This window comes from Anser cygnoides, chromosome 7 (genome assembly GCF_040182565.1).
Source record: "Anser cygnoides isolate HZ-2024a breed goose chromosome 7, Taihu_goose_T2T_genome, whole genome shotgun sequence".
Taxonomy (NCBI): Eukaryota; Metazoa; Chordata; class Aves; order Anseriformes; family Anatidae; genus Anser; species Anser cygnoides.
In genome coordinates, this window is record NC_089879.1 from 29,426,889 (window position 1) to 29,441,910 (window position 15,022).

The 15,022-nt window shown below is 42.6% G+C and overlaps 1 long non-coding RNA gene across 7 annotated transcripts in view; it reads left to right on the top strand.

Annotated features, from left to right (window-relative positions):
* The window catches only part of LOC106031698 (uncharacterized), a 524,145-nt gene that overhangs the window by 118,700 nt on the left and 390,423 nt on the right, over nucleotides 1-15,022 (top strand). For 5 of the 7 annotated variants that reach the window (XR_010832897.1, XR_010832893.1, XR_010832898.1 and 2 more), the window contains 5 exons: nucleotides 2,828-2,932; nucleotides 7,336-7,413; nucleotides 7,709-7,887; nucleotides 9,585-9,813; nucleotides 9,891-14,254. This is a non-coding gene — a long non-coding RNA (uncharacterized lncRNA). The remainder of the gene's footprint in view (nucleotides 1-2,827; nucleotides 2,933-7,335; nucleotides 7,414-7,708; nucleotides 7,888-9,584; nucleotides 9,814-9,890; nucleotides 14,255-15,022) is intronic. The other 2 variants (XR_010832895.1, XR_010832896.1) reach the window with 2 other exon arrangements.

A 15,022-nucleotide genomic window follows, 5' to 3' on the forward strand; every position in this document is an offset into this window, starting at 1 on the left:
TGTCTGCTGCTCTGTCAGACTTGTGTGAAATTCACTCCAAAAATAACAAAAGATGTTTTATGTGAAGCAGTGATTTTCTTAGGTGAATTAAATGACCAGAGATGTTTGCGTCCAAGAAAAATATAGAGATGGACAACACAGACTTTTGCATTTTAGCCATACTTCTGGCAGGAGGAGGGAATGTGTCATGGTGTTTAACTGGGTGAAAGACACATACCCCTCCTTCCCCATCTGATAAGGAGCACAGAACAGGCACATGTGGCAAGTAGGCTGGTGTAATAGCTGGTAATTATTTAGGTAAGGAGATCTGGGCATGGTCTAGTCATGCAGAAGCACGAGAAAATATCACTGGTGGTACTGGGAACAGCTGTAGTATAATACGTAGAACGGGAGCTGATACTAGGTAAGGCTTTGAAATACGTATGGACCAAGTGTCAGTTCCTGGAGGCAATGGAAATTGGATGAAATTCAGTGACTAATGGAAACTTACTGTATTTTCTCTTGTAATTTTTGGTCTACCCGCACACTAGAGCTTCAGTATTTGAGTTGTCTGTGAATCAGCAGAGAGTTTGGTTTGTTAACCTCAGTGGATATGGAAGCACGAACTAGCCTCTAACCAGTATAACAGGGGCTGTCCAGATTTGGGCAGAGACTGAATGATCTAGTGTATGAAATCAAGTGCTTGCAATCAGATGCCTGCAAAAACAAGTACAAGCACGCACACAGATAAAATAGCTAAATAAACATCACTGCTAAGGACATAAAGAAAAGAAAATTCAATAGATTGTACCAGTTCAGTCCCTGCGTCTCTAACCTATGCTTTTCACAAGGAGATGTTCCTACCATAAATACAGCTCTCTAAGTATACATTAATTTATCCAAACTGTTGATATGCCACACAGAATCAAATAACTGTCACTCTCAATGAAAAGGGAAAGGAGATGAAAAACCAGCACAGCAAATCCTTTTTCCGTTTAGGGAAGAGAAAAAGAAGAATCTGTATTCCTGTTACAGGACTGCTACTGGCGGACAGCTCACCCATCCTGCCCTTTTCTTTCCTCTGGTCACTGGTAATCAAAACAGCCAGGGAATCTGAGACAGGCTTGCTCAGGAATTAGATCATATCTATGTGTTGGCAGTGCAGGCTTTTATGGTGATAAAGCAACACTATCTATGATAAGCAAAGGAACTGTCTTCATTTTGCAGAGGTGCCTTTGCATTTGCTCTGTTCTGGCCTTGTTCTGTACATCAATTCATACATTGCAAGCTAACGATAACAGCATGCCATCTTCTCCAAAAGCCATATATCATGAGGAAAGAAAGAAAGAAGCTAGTACAATCCTTCTGTGATGATATTTTTGTCAGGGAAATGCTGGAGTAAACTGGTGGGGCCAGAATGATTTGTCCAATTCCGATAAGCCAGATAAAGCTTGGGCTTGAAAACCGAGACAAAAATGATTGAAGTGTTGTTCCTGTTGACAGCCTTTGTGGAAATCTAAGGTATGGGGAGAGAAAGGAGACTGGAGATGGAGATGGATTTTTTTTTTTTTTCCTGTGTGCCTGTTTGGGCTAGGTTGGAGAATTTGTTGTTCAGTGTATCTCCACTTCAAAGTGACTGCGGTTTGCTTGAGCATTGATGTTTCAGAAGAGTGTTCCTCCCTTGAACGATGCTGACACCTATGGCAAAGCTGATCTCCTGACACTACCACTGTTTGTCTTTGCCAACAGCGTTCCTGAAATAAGGTTGAAAAAGTACACTTGCTCACTTAGCAAGTCTGTAACCACAGCCCTGATCGTAGTTGTGTGTCTGTGTGCATGGGCTGTGCAGAAGGGGGGGATGGTAATCCCAGATGAAGAGAGATGAGGCATATTCAAGGATGGAAGCTAAGCCTAACATTTAACTTATGTAAACTAGTGGGATTTCTTTAAATAGACGTTCACGAGCTCAGAGACTGACCCATCTATTTTTACAAGGCAATCAATAAAAGATTTGGGGATGATCCTCTGCCAGCGGTCATTAAATGTAGTGCTCCAAATAACCCCCATCTGTACATCAGACTCCACTCAGAGCGAAAGCTGCCAGGCAACTGCACTTCACCACTGGGTCTTGAGAGGCACAGGCCCATTATGTGCCACAAATGACAGCAAGGCTCAAATGTTATTTTTGTTCCATGTATACATGGAAGTTTTGCTACCTATGCGCACCGCTGAGATGTACCTATAGTGAATGTCACTGGTGTGCCACAAAGTGCCAGCAAGCAGCACATGTACTTTGATGAAGGAAAACAAATGGAAAATAGTAACTGTTGAGCCATGTTGACAGGTGCTCAGTTTACAGGTTACAGCCTGCGAAAAATCTGTCAAAAAAAAACAACATCCCACAGTCAAAGTGGATGGGCTCACATGCCTCAGCCTTAGCAAGAGGGTGCTGTCACCCTGCAACGCGATGTGATTGTTCTGCAGCCCCCAGCTGTGGCAGTGCCAGGCTGAGAGCAGGCTGGCAGCATGAGGAGGAGAATCCAGACAAGGAGAGTTCAGCAGATCCTTGAAGATCTGTTGTCTCCACCAAGACTATAGGCTTGATGAGGTGTATGTGGATAGAGATGCCAAGGATCAACCAATAAATTCCACCACTGGAGAGATGGAGATTTCACCACTGCTGGCAGTTGAATCATGGATGGTTGTTCATGCAAAAAGTTACATGCTACCCATAATTCAATTGCCTCTACAAGAGTGCTAAAAATGTGGTATAAAATGAGGTAAAATTAAGCTACTTTTGCAAACTTTGTAATCCTTGCCTCTCTTGTGTATTTTCTTTTTGTAATAGCTGAGAGTTGATTCCAAGGGACAGATCCTGTAGCAAATAGGCTGAGGTATCCCTGCACAGATGTCAGCGATCCGAGTGCTGCGCTTGGTGCTATTTAAAGCAAAGGTAAGCACGGACATAGCCAGGTAGAGTGCGGCAGATGTTACTTGGGGGGGTCAGGAACTTCATGCATTTAAAATGGTTCTGCTTTAGCTGTTGCACAAGCTGTTTTTATCTTTTTATTTCATACTCCTCTTTCATCGTGTCAGAAGTAATCTCATAACAGTCCCAGTGTCACCACTCCACACTCAGCAGTCCCAGGACTCGGATGCCCTGTTTGCCTGATCTCTGACACAGTGGGTAAAGAAGCCCTGAGGATGTGTAGGTACCACTTGCTAGGAGCAATAGGATTGCAGGTGCTTTTCCCACAGCAGAATTTCCTTCTTAGTATTTAAATAAGGACAAGCCATATTGCATCCTGTCTTTTCTTGTTTTGCATAAACCATGAGTGTTAACAAAATTCAGAAAAGGCAGAGGATCAGACTGCTTATACCCACCTTTCTCGAGTTTTGCTGCTGCCCATCCTGGTCCACTCTTTTCTTTCCTTCTTTAAATTGTCATACAATTCTTTTGTGGTCGTGCTTACAAGACATAAGGTGAGATAGGTCTTAGGTAACTTTTTTATATTTAAATTTCTTTAAAGTTTCAGCTTAATTTTGTAATTAATGCTAAACACAATCTGCTGAGACACAAAGGCATCCATTGTGTATGGTCAGTATTTCATACTAGTTCAAATTATTGCAGGGCAGGGTTGGAACTCACCTATCTTCCTCATTGACAGTTCCTCACCTCTGTGAGACCAATAGAGGAAGACAGAGTCACGGGAAGATGTGATACAAGTATTTTGTAAGAGCTCTCCAAGGGAGAGGCTTTGAGAAATAGCCTCATGTGGAAATAGCTCTGTCTATAACATCCCATCTGAGGCACTATAGGGTTTGTGTGATATGAAGGATGCTTTGGTTCCCATGACAAACAGCCTCCTTTTGCACCTTTTGTGCCTGGGTTCATTTCAGGGATCTGAATGCCCCGAGGGCTCCGAGGGGGCCTCTGACCCTGCAAGACTGGCCCTCAGCAGGAGGCAGTGGCACCTGGTTGAGGAGGGAGTACAGCTTGGAAACCAGGATCGCACAGAGGTGCAGCACTCCTTGCCTCCTCTTTCCTAGGAGTAAAGCTAACTCAGGAGAGAAATTAATGTCATGGGACCTGCTTCTCTGGAACCTTTCTGTTTCACAATGTGCTCTTAATCTGCTGACAAACCATGCAAAGCTGCTTAACTGATAAGGCCAGTCGTGGGCTGGAGCTGGATCCTTGATGTATCCATAGTCTTCTCCCCACATCCCTATCAAAGTGGAATGTGTGTACACAGAAGGCTGAGGCTATTTTAGGGGCACATCCACACCACTGTTACTTTGGAGCATTGTTGGGCTACTAATGTCTGTCTGCTGTCAGGACAAGAGTGCCCTGGGTAATTCTTAGTTTGCATTAACTCTGTGCTGGTTTAGTCCCCACACTGTCACCCCCACACAGTCCTTTCTACTCCAGCTTTGCAGTTTTGGGTTGTCCTGGACTCACAAGATGCTTCCAAGTACCCCCTTGACTTCTCACAGCATGGAGACAAGACAGCTCCTTCCCAACCAAATGAAAGTGCTTTGATCAGACTCTGTTTCCTTGGAATGGAAAGTGGAAGGAAACAGTCTCAAACAGCATCTTAGGGGCTTATCCCAGCTCCCCAGCAGGTGCAGCTGTTGCATGTGCCCAGGGCTTCTCTGTCTCTGGCTTAGCCACACAGGCTGGGCAGTGGCTATCCCATTCACACTCTTCATGCACAAATCTGTGTGGCCTCGCCCCTTACCCTGGCAGAGCCAGGAGCCGATGCACAGTTGCTTTAGTACATCTTCCTCTGCCGTGCAGGGTTGGCAGATGTGAAATATGTTTCTGAGATTGTCTTTCTGTGCAGGCACTCTCTGATGGGTGACCTCAGGGACACTCTAGAGACAGTAAAATGCAGAAAATCTTTCAGCTTGTGCCATTTAATAATGAAAACATTTCAGCTCCTCGTTTGCAGCTACATGGATGGGCTGCTTTTTTTCACTTGAAGTAAATGTCTTCAAGAGAGGGAGAATTATGTGTTGTTTTTGAAAGAAGAATTGTGCCAGATCAGCTGTTACAAACTGACAGCACTACAGAGCTATGCTCCTTTACAGCCCTGTAGCTCTGGTGCAGGGCCCTCCATAAAAGCTGATGAAACAGTCTTATTACATGAATTTAAGTTATCTTATGTAAATACAGTGTTTCCCTGAGAAGTGTGACTATTTTCTTGTGTGCTTTAGCCATTCATCCAGGCAATACTTCAATGTCTAAATTATTTATCCAGAGCAATGGTAATAGGGAAGAAGGCGTGTGTGTCTTTGATCCTAGGTGGGAAGTGCCTCTCTGGTAAACTAAGGGCAAAGAAAATTTCTTTGGAGTGCTCTTGTCTTCAGTGGCATTTACAGATCCTCTTTGACTCTACCTCTTTCCACGTGAAGATTTTCAGCTGCTGACACACACTAGTTACAAGCACCTCGCGACCTGACCTCCCTTGAGGTCAATAAGCATTTCTGTGGTACTTTTTGGGAGCAGAAGCAGTGAGTAGTTATGCTAATTTCCCCCCTCCTTTTTCCTCTCAGTCTCTACAAGGGATGAGAATAAGCCCATCTTCCTAGTTCCAGGGCTTTAGTTTGATCACTAGACAGTGTCCAGCTGATTTTGCTACTGAAATTTTCATCATTGGCAATCTGGATCCCTCCTATTTTTGAAATGAAGCATACTGGACTATTTGCTCCTTTCACAAAGGCCAGTTCTTATGTATTGGTGGAGTTGGGGGAAGTTGTGCCACTGTCATCGTTACCCCTCTGCTGTCACAGACCATGACTGTGTAGGTGTCCCTCCTGCTCTGCGACTGAGGTGCTGCAGGTCAGCGTAAGATAAGATGCTTTTCCTGAAAGGGCCAGCCAGTACGCAAAGTGCGCCTCCTGCATTCAATGCAGTGCACTTGTAAGGCCATAGGATTTGCTTGTCACACATTTCTCATGTATGGTTTTGCACATAGAAACAAAGTCAATTCTTTCAGGAAATTTGAAGAGACTTCTGTGGCTGGCAAAGTGGCATGAAGATCATCTTAAATGGCTATATATATTGGCAGTTTACTAATTTTGAGATACATTTGATACAATGGCCTGGAGATTTGTTACACCCAAGGCTTGCTGTGAATATTACGGGTCTTCCAATACATCAGTGCAGATTATCATCTCTTTCTTCTGATTAAGTTTGTGGATATATAGAATAAAGGCCTTTTGGCAATCTACTGTTTTCAGCTAAGGGAACGCCATGCTGATCAGCAGAGAGCTACAGCAAACGGCTTACTCCACCACTGAAACCTAAAGAATTTGTTTTTCAGCACAGGAGTGTATTTGTAAACTAAATCTGTTGTGTGGCACAGAAGCAACACTGATTAAGAAATAAGGATGCTTTATAGCCATGTCTGTTTACACAGGCCAGAGGGTCTTTGTTCAATATGGCTAATTAGGTTGATTCTTGGAAATTTAAAGGCAACAGGGAAAGTAAATTGGAAGGAAATGTGATGACAAGGGTAACAATAATTGGGAAATTGTGCTGCACATCACACCTTTCTTTTGGTTACAGAGTAATTGGTTTTGCATAAGATGTTCACAGTGTTTGCCTGAAGCATGTGTACAAACAAAGGCCCAGTCCTTTGGAGGCTCGCTGGAAGGGCAATTTGGATATTTTGTTGTTGCTAAAACCCTTCTGGCTGAGCTTATACTATATACCAGCCATTCAGAAAGATGCCTTCTGCCAGGAAAAAGCATTTGCTGCTTAGAGCATAAGAAAAAGAAATCAGTGAAAAAAAAAAACACACAAAAAACAACATGATAAAGTTAGAATTGTAAAAAGAGTGTCACTGAGAGATTTGTTTTGTCCATTTAACTTAGAGATTTGTACCTGGTTTTGTGTATAGTTCTGTTCCTGTTTCAGATATCTCTATTTTTCTTTTTTAAAAATACCTATCTGTATGTACAATAGAGGTTTAGCTACTTACAACAGAGTAACTATACGGGTAAACAGTTGTTTTATATATAGAGAGAGGGAGTGGTTGCTCTCGTACATCTTGTGAGAAAAATGAGAGGGCAGATTTCTGGGTGAGCATCTATAACGGTCTTGATAATTGATCAGAATTTGCAGGTAGCCAACAATAAAAACTGGAAAATTTACATTCCTTTGAGCACTCGAGAAGTCACTGGGGAATATCTCCAACTTAAAGCATTCAAAAATTCATGGGTTAGACCCAAAATCATTGTGAAATTGATGTAAAGTAATAATTAGGAAAAAAAAAAAAGTTCTGGCCCTTTGCTTTCTGATACTGTATGTAGCCATTTTTGTTGTTGTTCTTTTGTTTTGTTTTTCCACAGGAACTGCCCCCCTGCAGTTTGTAATGAGGTTCAAGTCTCTCACAATCACATGATTCGAGCTGCAGAGGATTTACAAATGTGAGTGTCATAGTAAAATGTGTAAAAAAAAGTATCATTATTTGGTCCTCTCCAACGCTTTGGGGAAGAGGTTAGCTGCTGTTCTGGAGACATAAATTCCAGAGTGAACCAACAGTTTTAGTGGTGTTGCTTATTCTTGTCAGCGAGACATTCATGCTCTTCACCTTTGCCTAAAGCTTTCCGTGTAATCTTCAGCTCCCTTCCCATTACCAGCCAGTGGCAGGAGATGCTATTGTAGCATTTGACCTACACGGGCGCAAATAGTTCTGTACTAATCTTATCACTGGCTTTTCAGGCAAAATCTCCCAGAAGACCTACATCCATCACCAGCCTGACTGAAAAACTGAGATGGATTTCAGCTGTGTCCCAGTTTGCACTACACGAGCTGACTTTGTGCAATAATGAAGGAGACTGGATCAAAGGCAAAAGCCCTGCTGGAAATCTTGTGGGCTGTCACCCTGCCTTTGGTGGCAGGTTAGTGATAGGCTTTACTTCAACTGGTGTGATACTGCTTTGGGGCTGTTCCAGGAGTCTGCAAATCTCAAAGCTATTTTGGTGCTACATTCCCTACTCTACACCGGTCCCTGCCCAACACAGCTTGCTGCGCTCTCTTGCAGCATCAACCTCCCACAGCGTGCAAGCAGGCCTGCCTCTGTCAGTGTTTCACACACGCATTACCATGAGCACACACTTGAGGGCCACAGATCTTAAGTTTAGCAGTTCCTGCCTTCATTAGATTTAGTCACTGGGAGAGGGAGTGGGAGTGCTTTCTGTCCCTCTATGTCATTAATTTTCAAACACGAGGCAGGGTGATCAATAATCTATTCTGCCGGCAGTTTTACTGAGTTTATTCCTGTTTCGGGTATTAGTTTTCCTCAGCAAATTTATCACCTGCAGCTTTGATGTTATCTATTTGATCTGGCATGACCACACACCTGTCACTGAGCCTACTGTGGCACACCAAAGGCTCCTAAGTCACAGCCTAAGCTTGGCATGGGGCACAAGGTGGATTGATTCTCAGATGCATGCAATTGGTCATCCCTGAACTAAGCAATCATCTGCAACCCATCCCAAAGTGCTACAAAAAACACAGCTATTTCAATCTACATGTGCAGCTTGGAAACTTCCAATTGTCCTCCACACATGGCGGCCGTTTTGGGTTGCAAAGTTGTTGGTGACCCCACACATTTGGCCTTTAAATCAAGATTTCTGCATAATCAGATTCGTGAATTGAGGTGCCTAGGGGAAGACTGGCCTCTACATCACTGTGTAGGCTGGTGTTAGCTGCAGGTAACCGTGCACAGACAGCGCTTCATTCTTGGCAGTGGTAGGAGATGAAGAGTATGTCTGGAGCAAAACCAGAACAAAGGATGATAGGAAGCATAGGCAGGAATAAGGCTCTTTAGAGCATTCTCCTCAAATCCTCAACAAAAGTTTTCTGCAGAGAGCTGCACAATGCAAAACAAGCAGTAGGGAAGCAATCTCCACGCTGTATGGCACTGTACCATAGGCAGAGGTGCAGAAAAATTTGCGTTTCCTGAAAGCCAAGGCACCGAGTCATTTCTACTTAGCACAGGAACCAAGCACTGATGCTTGGATTGTCAGTACGTGTTCTGGAGATAAAAGCTCGAGTCTGTTTGCTATCTGCTGTGTTGAAGCATGTTACTCATCTCATGGAGGAACTGCAAGGTCAGAGTTTAAGGTGCTCATTCAGAAAGGTTATGTAAGTGTTTACCTAGTAAGGACACAAGTTTGGGTTTTGGTTTATCACATGGTAACGTGAAAGGAAAAGCACCTGAAGTCAATGAAAGCAAGGCCTTAGGGTCATGAATCTACCTACTTTGCTGATTTAGACCAACCACAGCAGAAGTTGCTAATGCCAGACAGGACAAGGATGGTTCCTTTGTAACCACCTAAAACATGGGCTGTGCCTGGCGGAGGAAATGCATGTACATCTGCCTTACCAGCTCTGACCAGGGATGCTGCTGTTCCCCATGCTAGGTCTGTCATCTAATACTGTTTTAAACCATATGATGGAAGATAATTTTATGCTGTTAAGAAGTAAAAGACAGACCGTGAAAGAAAAAATGACTGCCATTCCATGTTAGACCAATTGCATTTTTGTGGCAGATAGATATTTTCTGTATTTCTGTTTCTCCTTTGTTTTTCAGAGTATTTATGTACATGGAAGAGGATCCCTGTTTCCAGAGAAATTATCAGTTCCTGCTGCTTATACCCTATTTGATGTCACCAACTTGGTTGCTGTGGAAATGATTAAGCTGTCATCAACAGGATTCAGATGGGGAATAAGCTCTGGGAGAAGATGATACAACATAACTTCTTTTATGCAAATATGTGCAGTTAAGAATGGCAAACAGACAAACAAGCAAAAAAATAGAGGTAAACACCCTCCCCTCTCCCAAATCACCATTCAGGCTGAGCAGACTTTATTTTAAAATGGGCACATTTTTTTCCAGGAGATGTCAGATGATGTCGAAAATGTCATCCACTGTTGTGGAAGTGGCAGAAAGGAGCTTGAGGTCAGTGAACATCTCCTAGTCCCTTTGGTTTGAAAGGGTAACAAATTCCGAAGAAGAGGCCAAACTCCATTTTGCCCCGTGTTTTCAGCAGGTCATGGCAGGTGCAATATGTTGCAAAAATAAGTAAAGCTTGCACATTTTTCCTGAGTGCAAATGGATATGCAACATGCAGAGCATGAAAGAGCCATGTTCTGTACTCTTAAGTGACTGCCCCGAGTTGTGTTAGGCACAGCAAGTGACACTGGGAGCGGTAATGATCCCCATACACTAGGTTATGTTGCCTCAGGAAAATGAAATGCCTCCCCAAAGTACCTTTGGATTTAATTAATATGTGTTTGGAGTCAAGGGCAATTCTCCAAAGAGGACTTTTGTTAACCACCAGCTGATTGCATCTGGAATTGCATGGGGACTCTTTCAGTATTTGGTGGATATACATCGGAAGCAGGTCATCTAGGTTGTGTATTTGTAGTTGTAATTAGAAAGACAAACTGTATAGGAAGAGAAAGTCAACAATGATCTTGAAAATTAGTTTAATACTGCTATGCACGTCTGCTGTGTTTTTTGAAGTCTGCAGTGCTGCTGTCTCAGTGGTGGGTGTAAATGCCCTTATAGTCAAACCCTGTTACAATTACTTTTCAGAGTCCTGGCAGCACTAATATCTCTAACATGGTATATATTCAGGAAATGGGGAAAATGCTCAAGTGCGAACAAACTAGGGTTGTTTTCTTATTAGAGAACTCTCCTGAAGACGTGTTTTAGCAGAATCTCCTGGTACTGTTGATCTGAAGCTCTAAGTAGTCTGCTCTTTACCTGCAGCTAAAATTATACACACAGCATAATGAGCAGTTGATATGTGACTAAGCTGCTCTCATATTCAAACATTGATAGGATGTTGCTATAAAGCATCAAGAAAGATTAAGGATAAAAACCAGGAAAATATTTCTATTGCTTTTGCCATTACTTTTGATGCTTCGTAGAACACGTTGAAAGACTTTCCACTGAAGAAAAATTCCCTTTGTGTTACCTGCTGTTTTTTTGTTCTTTCTGATAACAGATTCTCAGAGTGGGCACAGCCTGGGCCATGTTTTGAATCAGGGACTTCATGATCTCTGGAGATGCTGTAAACCAGCAGAGAGCATTCATTTTGTATGCCAGTTTTGTTATCTGGTTCCTGATGTCATTTGTTGCCATTGGTTATAGGGAAGGATCAATGCAAGGATGTTTGGGTCCCAGGGTTTAAAAAAAAATCTACATTTTACTTTGTTCCCCCACTGAACACTTTTTTGAGATACCTCTACAGCTGTTTTCTTAGGTGCTCTGATGTTGTATTGCATGATAGAAATAAGCATGTGCACAAAGAAGAACTGATGAAACTAAACATCTTTCAACTTTTCTCCCAGAGAAAACAGCAAGAAAGCCTAAAATATGCTGGTAATTCAGCTGGATCCATGGCTGCTCTACGTTTTGGAATACAGTGTGGCTCCTTTGGGGTGTTTGAGCTGGTGGAGTTGTGGGTGGTTCTGAAGGCAGGTTAAAATAAAGCCTGGCATAGGCTACAGGTCAGCTTTAGAAACAGATTATTTTTTTTCCAGCTTTCTTGGTAGACAGTCAGTCTTTACCAAAAGACTGCTGAGACAACTTTTGGTGAATTTTGAAGGGGCCAAAACAGTTTTGAGCTGATGCATGATTTCAGTTACCACCTGGCAAAATCTGTGCGTCTGGCTGCCCACTCTGCCAAAATCTGGCTGCACCAGATTATTCCTTGCATTTCTAAACAAGTCATAGCATGCTAAATTATTTTCTTTCTCCAGAGTTAAAGGGGGAAAATGGTGTTGTAGAATATTATGACTTGTCCATCACCCCTCCTTGCACACATTCATGTGCAAACGTGTACAAGAACAGTGAAAGATAGATGAATGCAAATATATAGGCTCAGGAGGGCTCTCAATCCACTAACCCTGTAGAGCACCCTGGTTTCTCTTGTCAGCTTGTGAGTGTTTATCACAGCAAAGCGTCTCAGCACAGCCACACAAAGTATAGCCCATTTATGTGAACATGCAGTTCATAAACACAACATACACAGATATGGTACTAGCCAGTTACCTGGAGTGTCTGACTGCAGACATAAGAAATAAATTGTCATTCAATAGCAAGATGAAGCAAACTTTCCTCTTTCCTGCTTTTGACAGTCTGAAAATAGATTTAATCTTAGATTTGGTCGTAAGTGCAAGGCACTATCTGCCTTGTTATACACGATACAATCTCTCCTCGTGCAAGTTTTATAGCTATGTAATTCCACTGACTTCAGGGGAATTATTTCTTATTTACAGCAAGTGTAAGAAAGGCAGTGAGGTCATTGGCAGTGATACCTGGAAAAGGTGAAAAAATGTGAGGTGGTTCCTCAGGAACCAGCAATGTTTTTCTGTTAGAAATATCAGAGAGATTTCTTATACCACCTCATTGTTCTTATTGCCTTTTAAATGCCAGACCGCAGATCTTGGTTTAGTAATGAGACACACCACTGACATCCTGGAGAGCAAAGAGTTATCACTGGCATGCCAATTAGAGTTAACAAGGAGAACCTCGGTCTGTTGGCAAGACTACAGAGTGCCCTGTGTTTTAATGACAATGGCTGTCAAACACCGCACAGATATGCTTCAGAATTAATATATTAGTAGTTAGCACAAGAGGTCCTTGTCCAGGACTAGGAGATGCCGTTACAGAAAAAATGCAAATATTGACAGTAATTAATCATGGGGATCTCAATGCTGTTTCCTCTTTCTTTTGTATCCTCTTTCTGGAGGGTACTTTTTTCACAATGTCATTTCTTTAAAAGATCATTGACTTCCATGATAAATTTTTTGCACTTAGAAATTTTGTCTTCATCGTCGTTTCTTCCAGTGTTTTAAACCTTGGGTGTATCAAACTGCATTACATAGTGCAGGCATTGTGTACTTCAGAACTTTTTAGAAGATGAGTTCAGAATCATCACTTCAGAAATCAGCAGGGAGAAGGGTCACAGCTATGTTGTCATCCAAGAGACTGATGGACGTCTAGGTCAGTTCTGATGAAGCAACCTACGTAAAGTGGGGTACTTTGGTTGGCTGTAGACCTCTTATCTTCTCCCTTTCCACTAATCCTGGCTAGCGTAGGAGCAAGTTTCTTACAACTGGTAAGAGAACAGCTCTGCTGCCAGTTCCCTCCACAGAGAGCCTATGGCCATTCCTCATTTAATCTTCTGCCAAACAGGCAGGGGAGGCTCTTTGTTTTTCACCTGTGAATGAGCTGTGCCTCAACAAATGCTCATCCTATCTCAGAGGCTGCCTGTTCCCAAGAGGAAAGGACTTGCAGAGTCAAATCCTCCACACCTATTTCTGGCTAAGCCCCCAGTGCATGTGTACATGTTTTTGGTGGGCTGACATGTTTTCAGTGCCTCAGCACCCCTGTTCAGAGAAACGAGAATGCTTCAAATGGCAGGATCATCCCCAGTCAGTACATTTAGTATGTCTGCTGCCTGCTTTTTGCATTGTAAGAGAGTCTTGATGGAATGCCTTTAATTCATATGGTACATATATCCCATAAAAATCAGTCTTCTGTACCTAATGTTTTCCTACTAGATTGTTTTCCTCAAATCTCAATATACTTACCTCTTAGTAAAGAGTCTAGGTCTCACTGAAGGAATTCCTGTTACTTGACATCTTAGCGTGATTAGAAACACAGATCTTACAGTGAGAATCTACTCTGGACTGGAGCTGATTTGTCAGGTATTGTTCCTGCCCTGAACTGGGAGGCTTAATCAAGTTGCCTGTTCTGAGAATCAGACTGAAGAGATGAAGGGCTTAACCTATTTTGCTTTCTGCAGCCATGCATTTCTGTGCACTCTCTTCCATGTAGGTTCTGACTACCTTGCACCAGAGGCAGGGTCTAGCAGCAAATGGATGAGAGAGGCCATGTCCCAGGTCTGATCAAGCCCTGTGGGAAGGAGCTGGCAGAGCACCACTGTTTCCTTTCTCTCTTTTTCTTTCTCTTTCATTCCCTTGCAGGAAAAATAACCATTGGACTCCAGTTCTGGCAGAGAATTGGCCTTGTCCCTGGACTCCAAAGACACACGGAATTGCTAAAATTCAGCCTGAACGCAGATGGGGCTTTGACAAGCTCTAAAATTGTTCAACATTTCAGCTGAGGCTGAAAGAGACCCTTAGTAGCACAGAACTTGGGACTGACAGAACTCCGCAACTGCTGCACTTGTGTGCCATCCATCCCAGCCTTCATGCAGTTACCTGATTTGCCGTTCTTTCCAGGTAAGGAAAGAAATGTCTGAAGGACAGGGAGTTAGTGGTACACAAGACAAGCAGAGACATCCTGGAGCACAGTCTTCTCTGTTGTACTTGGAGATCAGCAACCATCCTCCGGAACTGTTGGGCAGGGCCTACTACTCCAGGCTTTGAAAGGGGTTCTGCTTTTGTTTGTTTTCATTTGAAAAGAATCTTAGAAAGACACGGTACTTATCGTTCTCTCTCTTTTGCCCATTTTAAGCTACATCAGTGACTGGTTAATTGCATCAGTCCTCCTCCAAGAGCAGAGCTTACAAAACAGTTAAAGACTTACCGAGGGATTTTTGTGTCAGAGCAAAGCAAATTCCCTCCCTTCGGTTTCTTCAGTCAAGCAACTTTTTTCTTTTCTGCATGACTCAGGTTTACTCTTTGCCTTAGTACTACTTATGTGGATCTCATCTCTATGTGGTTAGTTTGCTATTCTGTAAGTATAAATATATCTTGCAAGGGAAAAATTATCCTGAGATTTAATATTCTGAGGACTGAATCATCAAACTATAGTTTGCATTTATTCATTGTAGCATCCTAGCCTCATCGGTGTTGTGAATATTTTGTTTCAGGTAGAAGCTCAAACAGAAAATAAATTATTCAGACAAAGTCAAAGAAGAGTAAGTTTTAAGAGTTGTCAGAATTTGATTATTTGTTGATTCCTTCATAGAAGCAGCCTTCTGGGGGACAGAGTTTTCACACAAATGCTCTCTCCTTCGGAGTCCAGAAGCTTTAATAGCCCATCTT